An 8,608-nucleotide genomic window follows, 5' to 3' on the forward strand; every position below is an offset into this window, starting at 1 on the left:
AGTTCTGAGGGAGGGTTTAAAAAATTGGTCGGGGGATGGGTACCAGCAGAGGTCAAACGACGTGATAAGGGCACTGGCGAAGTGTAAAAGGTAGTTCAGAAATTTGTATTTCAATACTCAGTTCCCCTACATTTGTCCCTTTGTTCACGTGGGTCAGGACTATTGATGTGGGTGGGATTTGGGGCGGTTTGGATTTGGGTTGTGGCTGCAGTCTCAACTTTTAGATATTTGTAATGTTGGTGTGTTCCCAGCTCATTGTTAGAGTTTGGGGGGGTGGGGGGGGGGGGGGGGAAGGGTAGTGGTTAGTCAGAGGTACAGAATTTAGCAGAGGGTAGTCAGAATTACAAATGTGGTTGAGATCTGGGGTCATTCATTAGGACTATGATTGTATGTTTGGTGTGGGGGTTAAGGCCTCTGTTTTTAGGATCGGAGTTGGGTTCAGGGCAGGTGGGATTGTTAGGTTTCAGTTGGGATTGATGTTTGCATTAGATTTGTTTGTGGGATCAAGAGTTATGAGAAGCAAGGTTGTAGTATGGGTTGGGCTTGAGGCTTAACATTAGAACTTATAGCTTAGGGTTAGGGCTGTGGTTAGGAGCTGGGCTATTAGGTTCAGCATCAGGTTTGGGGTCAGGGTTATGGTTTGGGGTTAGCATGAGGAATGAAAAATTAGGCTCAGAGTGGAAGGTTGGTAGGGCTCTGTTGTGGGGGCAGAGGGGAGAGATGTACTTTAAGTTCAGGGTCTAAGTCAGAGTTCTGAGTCTGATTCAGGACATTTGGTGCTTTGCTTTCTAATTGTGCAAATCACTGGATCTCTGCTATTTGTCATCATTTGTACTTTTTGTTTGTTTCAAGCATTATCAGTTATAGGGGGTCAAACCCTTGTCCAGTCAACTTTCTGGTGGTTAATGGTCGGCACAGAGTCGGTGGGCCGAAGGGACTGTTTCAGTGCTGTATCTCTGAATCTAAATCTAAAAAAAAAACTCCACTCTGGTTCGACATGTCATAAACTTTCAACACCTGCACTTAGAACAAAGAACCAAGAAAATTACAGCACAGGAACAGGCCCTTCGGCCCTCCAAGCCTGCGCCGATCCAGATCCTCTATCTAAACCTGTCGCCTATTTTCTAAGGTTCTGTATCTCTTTTCTTCCTGCCCATTCATGTATCTGTCTAGATACATTTTAAAAGACGCTATCGTGCCCGCGTCTACCACCTCCGCTGGCAACGCGTTCCAGGCACCCACCACCCTCTGCGTAAAGAACTTTCCACTCGTATCCCCCCTAAACTTTTCCCCTCTCACTTTGAACTCGTGACCCCTAGTAATTGAATCCCCTACTCTGGGAAAACGCTTCTTGCTATCCACCCTGTCTATACCTCTCATGATTTTGTACACCTCAACCTCCGTCTTTCTAATGAAAATAATCCTAATCTACTCAAACTCTCTTCATAGCTAGCGCCCTCCATACCAGGCAACATCCTGGTGAACCTCCTCTGCACCCTCTCCAAAGCATCCACATCCTTTTGGTAATGTGGCGACCAGAACTGCACGCGGTATTCCAAATGTGGCCGAACCAAAGTCCTATACAACTGTAACATGACCTGCCAACTCTTGTACTCAATACCCCGTCCGATGAAGGAAAGCACGCCGTATGCCTTCTTGACCACTTTATTGACCTACGTTGCCACCTTCAGGGAACAATGGACCTGAACACCCAAATCTCTCTGTACATCAATTTTCCCCAGGACTTTTCCATTTACTGTATAGTTCACTCTCGAATTGGATCTTCCAAAATGCATCACCTCGCATTTGCCCTGATTGAACTCCATCTGCCATTTCTCTGCCCAACTCTCCAATCTATCTATATTCTGCTGTATTCTCTGACAGTCCCCTTCACTATCTGCTACTCCACCAACCTTAGTGTCGTCTGCAAACTTGCTAATCAGACCACCTATACTTTCCTCCAAATCATTTATGTATATCACAAACAACAGTGGTCCCAGCACTGGTCCCTGTGGAACACCACTGGTCACACATCTCCATTTTGAGAAACTCCCTTCCACTGCTACTCTCTGTCTCCTGTTGCCCAGCCAGTTCTTTATCCATCTAGCCAGTACACCCTGGACCCCATGCGACTTCACTTTCTCCATCAACCTACCATGGGGAACCTTATCAAACGCCTTACTGAAGTCCATGTGTATGACATCTACAGCCCTTCCCTCATCAATCAACTTTGTCACTTCCTCAAAGAATTCTATTAAGTTGGTAAGACATGACCTTCCCTGCACAAAACCATGTTGCATATCACTGATAAGCCCATTTTCTTCCAAGTGGGAATAGATCCTATCCCTCAGTATCTTCTCCAGCAGATTCCCTACCACTGACGTCAGGCTCACCGGTCTGTAATTACCTGGATTATCCCTGCTACCCTTCTTAAACAAGGGGACAACATTAGCAATTCTCCAGTCCTCCGGGACCTCACCCGTGTTTAAGGATGCTGCAAAGATATCTGTTAAGGCCCCAGCTATTGCCTCTCTCGCTTCCCTCAGTAACCTGGGATAGATCCCATCCGGACCTGGGGACTTGTCCACCTTAATGCCTTTTAGAATACCCAACACTTCCTCCCTCCTTATGCCGACTTGACCAAGAGTAATCAAACGTCTGTCCCTAACCTCAACATCCGTCATGTCCCTCTCCTCGGTGAATACCGATGCAAAGTACTCGTTTAGAATCTCACCTATTTTCTCTGACTCCACGCATAGCTTTCCTCCTTTGTCCTTGAATGGGCCAATCCTTTCTCTAGTTACCCTCTTGCTCCTTATATATGAATAAAAGGCTTTGGGATTTTCCTTAACCCTGTTTGCTAAAGATATTTCATGACCCCTTTTAGCCCTCTTAATTCCTCGTTTCAGATTGGTCCTACATTCCCGATATTCTTTCAAAGCTTCGTCTTTTTTCAGTCTCCTGGACCTCATATGCTTCCTTTTTCCTCTTGGCTAGTCTCACAATTTCACCTGTCATCCATGGTTCCCTAATCTTGCCATTTCTATCCCTCATTTTCACAGGAACATGTCTCTCCTGCACGCTAATCAACCTCTCTTTAAAAGCCTCCCACATATCAAATGTGGATTTACCTTCAAACAGCTGCTCCCAATCTACATTCCCCAGCTCCTGCTGAATTTTGGTATAGTTGGCCTTCCCCCAATCTTCCTTAAGGACCACTCTCGTCTTTGTCCATGAGTATTCTAAAACTTACGGAATTGTGATCACTATTCCCAAAGTAGTCCCCTACTGAAACTTCAACCACCTGGCCGGGCTCATTCCCCAACACCAGGTCCAGTATTGCCCCTTCCTGAGTTGGACTATTTACATACTGCTGTAGAAAACCCTCCTGGATGCTCCTTACAAATTCTGCTCCATCTAGACCTCTAACACTAAGTGAATCCCAGTCAATGTTGGGAAAATTAAAATCTCCTATCACCACCACCCTGTTGCTTCCACATCTTTCCATAATCTGTTTACATATTTGTACCTCTATCTCACGCTCGCTGTTGGGAGGCCTGGAGTACAGCCCCAAAATTGTTACCGCACCCTTCCTATTTCTGAGTTCTGCCCATATTGCCTCACTGCTGGAGTCCTCCATAGTGCCCTCCTTCAGCACAGCTGTGATATCCTCTTTGACCAGTAATGCAACTCCTCCACCCCTTTTACCTCCCTCTCTATCCCGCCTGAAGCATCGATATCTTGGGATATTTAGTTGCCAATCGTGCCCTTCCCTTAACCAAGTCTCAGTAATAGCAATAACATCATACTCCCAGGTACTAATCCAAGCCCTAAGTTCATCTGCCTTACCTACTACACTTCTTGCATTAAAACAAATGCACCTCAGACCACCAGTCCCTTTGCGTTCATCATCTGCTCCCCGTCTACTCTTTCCCTTAGTCACGCTGACTTCATTATCTAGTTCCTTACAGGCTTCAGTTACTACCTCCTTACTGTCCACTGACGACCTCATTTGGTTCCCATCCCCCTGCCACATTAGTTTAAACCCTCCCCAACAGCGTTAGCAAAAGCACCCCCAAGGACATTGGTTCCAGTCCGGCCCACGTGTAGACCGTCCAATTTGTAATAGTCCCACCTCCCCCAGAACCGGTCCCAATGTCCCAAAAATCTGAACCCCTCCTTCCTGCACCATCTCTCAAGCCACGCATTCATCCTGACTATTCTTTCATTTTTACTCTGACTATCATGTGGCACTGGTCGCAATCCTGAGATTACTACCTCTGTGGTCCTACTTTTTAACTTGGCTCCTAACTCCCTAAACTCTGCTTGTAGGACCTCATCCCGTTTTTTACCTATATCATTGGTGCCTATGTGCACAACGACAACTGGCTGTTCACCCTCCCCTTTCAGAATGTTCTGCAGCCGATCTGAGACATCCCTGACCCGTGCACCTGGGAGGCAACATACCATTCGGGAGTCTCGTTTTCGACCACAGAACCGCCTATCTGCTCCCCTTACAATCGAATCCCCGATGACTATAGCCCTTCCACTCTTTTTCCCGCCCTTCTGAACAGCAGAGCCAGCCACAGTGCCATGAACCTGGCTACTGCTGCCTTCCCCTGGTGAGCCATCTCCCTCAACAGTATCCAAAACGGTATACCTGTTTTGGAGGGAGATGACCGCAGGGGACACCTGCGCTGCCTTCCTCCTCTTTCTCTGCCTTTTGGTCACCCATTCCCTTTCTCCCTCAGCAATCCTAATCTGCGGTGTGACCAATTCGCTAAACGTGCTATCCATGACCTCCTCAGCATCGCGGATGCTCCAAAGTGAGTCCATCCGCAGCTCCAGAGCCGTCATGCGGTCTAACAAGAGCTGCAGCTGGACACACTTCCAGCACGTGAAGGAGTCAGGGACATCAGCCGTGTCCCTGAGCTCCCACATTGAGCAAGAGGAGCATAACACGGGTCTGAGATCTCTTGCCATTTTTAATCTTAAGCTTAACTTAGTCTTAACTTAGATAAATGGTGAAAACTTTGCATTCCTTTTTCAATCACACGAAAAAAATAAATAAATAGAAAAAGCCTTACCTTATCTGCACACCACCGAGTCTTTTTTTTTTGGTTAGTGGAGGAGGGCAGGTGGGAGACACTACAGGTGTCGTGTCTCGGGTTCAGCCGCTGCCCAAATATATAGGACTTACTTACCCAGCTGCCACCTCGCTCTCCCTGTCACCGCTGCAACAAGAAACTGCCGAAACAAAAAGGTAAGTTTATGTAAGTTGAAACTCACTTAAAAGTGCAATACACGTTTTGTGGTTGAAAGAGGCAAAAAAAGTTTGTTAATCTGTTCATGTGATGAATGGGAATCCCTCCTCCATGTAACTCTTGAATATTTGTGCACCAGAATTGGACACAATACTGTAATAACGACTGAAGCAATAATTTATTCAAAGGTTCATGGTAACTTACTATACTTTGGACTCAATGCGCACATTGATAATGGTAAGGATCAGAAATGCCTTTTCCACAATTTGTCCATAAAAACCTCCATCCAGATTTCTGTTTCTGCATGCCCGTTGCAATGGACTGGTTTCAATGACTTATTCCAACCATACTTAACGCTGGTCAGAGTTACATTTCAATTCGTCACCTCTTCCATTCCATCAGCCTATTTATGGACTTTTGAAATCTGCCACTATTCTCATGATTTACTATCCTTCAAGGTTTTGTGTCAGATTCAGACTCATTTTCACCACAAACGCAGGCCATTCGGCCCGTCGAGTCCATGCCAGGTCTCCAACGGAGCTCTTCAGTCATTCCCATTCCGCCGCTCGATCCCGTCGCACTGCAACTTTTGAAATTGTGCCCTGTTGACGCAAGTCTAATTCATTAATATATAGCAAGGAAAGCAAAAGGTCCTCGGACCCACCCTTGGGGGCTGACATCCAGTGTGAAAAACAAGCTTTCACCACGATTCTGTTTCCCGTCTCGAAGCAAACTTAGTACCTGGTTTCCACTAAAATAAAAGCAAAATACTGCGGATGCTGGAAATCTGAAACAAAAACATGAAATGCTGGAATCACTCAGCAGGTCTGGCAGCATCCGGTTCAGAAGAAGGGTCACTGACCCGAAACGTTAACTCTGCTTCTCTTTCCACAGATGCTGCCAGACCTGCTGAGTGATTCCAGCATTTCTTGTTTTTGTACCTGGTTTCCACTGTCCATTTTATTGACGTTAATGGACTTGGATGAAAAGCTTTTCGGAAGTCTGTAATTAACCCTTTCTGTTAGCTCATCTTGTGTCACATATAATGAAAACGGAACAGGCTCATGCCCCCATAACGAAGACCAAGCTATCACTGGAAATTGAATGGAATGTGGGGTTTAATTCGTGGAAATTATGGGGCTTGAAACAAGTATGAAGTGGACAAGAGGAGACAGAGATTCGTTTGCAAAGTTCGAAATGTCCTTCCCCCAGATCGTCTCAATCAGAAAGAAGGCAGCAAAACTTTTAGCTAGACTGTAAATTTAAATGACCTGCAGAAAATGCTGCTATGAAATCTCACCCCAACCCAAAATCTGACCCAACTTCCGTGTCCAGAACCCTGACTGCAAAGTCCTGAAGAGTTATTTCACGTTAATTGAGGAAACAAAATTATTCCCTTTTCAATGAATAAATAGCAACACATTGAAAAAATGAAACATTAAACAAATGACTATTTGCAAGCAATAAAATTATTTCATTAAATTAACTCAGGTTACATTAATCACACCACAATAAATTGAGTAATCCTAAAATCGCATTGAAATAGTAAAGTTAGTTGAAAGTTATTGCAATAACATCTGAAATGAAATGACATGAAATTAATCATGTGAGATCACATTAAAGTAAAATTACTTATACAATTCATAAATAATATTCCATCAAGTCAATATAATGTAATCGTCAATTAACAAATAACTTTAACTCAGCATTAATCAAATTACTTCATTAAACTAAATAAATGACCTTTTTTCTTTTTAATTATTATCGGGAAATGTGGGCGTCGCCGGCTATTCCAGTAGTTATTGTCCTATCCCGAACATTCGTCATACCATGAATATAATTAGATCAGCTGGAATTAAAGTTTAGAAAAGAAATTAGTGAAGGTACATCACATTAAAAGAAGAAATAAGATTAAGCACATTAAATTGAGCAAATGATTTCATTTCACTCAAAATGTAATAACTCAATTATTCAAATTATACACAATACAAGTAACTATCTTTAATTGATAAGTTGAATTGCTCAATTTAAATAAAATGACCACTTTACTCAATCTTCGCATTACACTAAGATTAAACTCGTGAGCTAAGAATTTGACATAACATTCAATTAGTAACAGTTCACAGTTCTTACATCTCACTCCAAATAATAAGCCATATAACATCACTTTACATCAAGAAATTCACTGGAGATCAAATTCAAAGTAAAAAAATGCCAAAAGTACATGAAATTCGGAAACGATTGACATTTACAGATTATAAAATGACGTCAACTTAAATTAATTTAAAGATTTTAAGAAGAATTAAATGCGAATATCGTCGTCTAAAATGTAGAAAGGAATGTCACAAGGTTCGGAGTGATCATTGCAGGAGGGGGAAGGGGATGGGGGGGCAGTAAACCGGGGTTGAAAGAGGGCGGGGCCTGCACTACCCCATTGGCGAGAAGGGCGGGACAGGGGCAGATGCGAGCAACCCGTAGGGGGCGGGGCTGGTGCTGATGTGTCTTTCTGCCAATCAGACCTTCGATCTGTGAAATATTATTCAGATATTCTGTCAATATTCTCTAGCTATTATAAAGAGATTTTGTTGATGTTATTTTGATCTTAGATAAATAGCAGTTCAACCTTGCCCGTCTAAGAGCGAAGACCAAAGTACGGAAAGTCCTCATCAGGGAACTCCTCTTTGCTGACGATGCTGCTTTAACATCTCACACTGAAGAGTGCCTGCAGAGTCTCATCGACAGGTTTGCGGCTGCCTGCAATGAATCTGGCCTAACCATCAGCTTCAAGAAAACGAACATCATGGGGCAGGACGTCAGAAATGCTCCATCCATTAATATTGGCGACCACACTCTGGAAGTGGTTCAAGAGTTCACCTACCTAGGCTCAACTATCACCAGTAATCTGTCTCTAGATGCAGAAATCAACAAGCGCATGGGAAAGGCTTCCACTGCTATGTCCAGACTGGCCAAGAGAGTGTGGGAAAATGGCGCACTGACACGGAACACAAAAGTCCGAGTGTATCAAACCTGTGTCCTCAGTACCTTGTTCTACGGCAGCGAGGCCTGGACAACGTATGTCAGCCAAGAGCGACGTCTCAATTCATTCCATCTTCGCTGCTTCCGGAGAATACTTGGCATCAGGTGGCAGGACCGTATCTCCAACACAGAAGTCCTCGAGGCGGCCAACATCCCCAGCTTATACACACTACTAAGTCAGCGGCGCTCGAGATGGCTTGACCATGTGAGCCGCATGGAAGATGGCAGGATCCCCAAAGACACATTGTACAGCGAGCTCGCCACTGGTATCAGACCCACCGGCCGTCCATGTCTCCGCTTTAAAGTCG

The sequence above is a fragment of the Heterodontus francisci genome, chromosome 47, assembly GCF_036365525.1.
Source record: "Heterodontus francisci isolate sHetFra1 chromosome 47, sHetFra1.hap1, whole genome shotgun sequence".
Lineage (NCBI taxonomy): Eukaryota > Metazoa > Chordata > Chondrichthyes > Heterodontiformes > Heterodontidae > Heterodontus > Heterodontus francisci.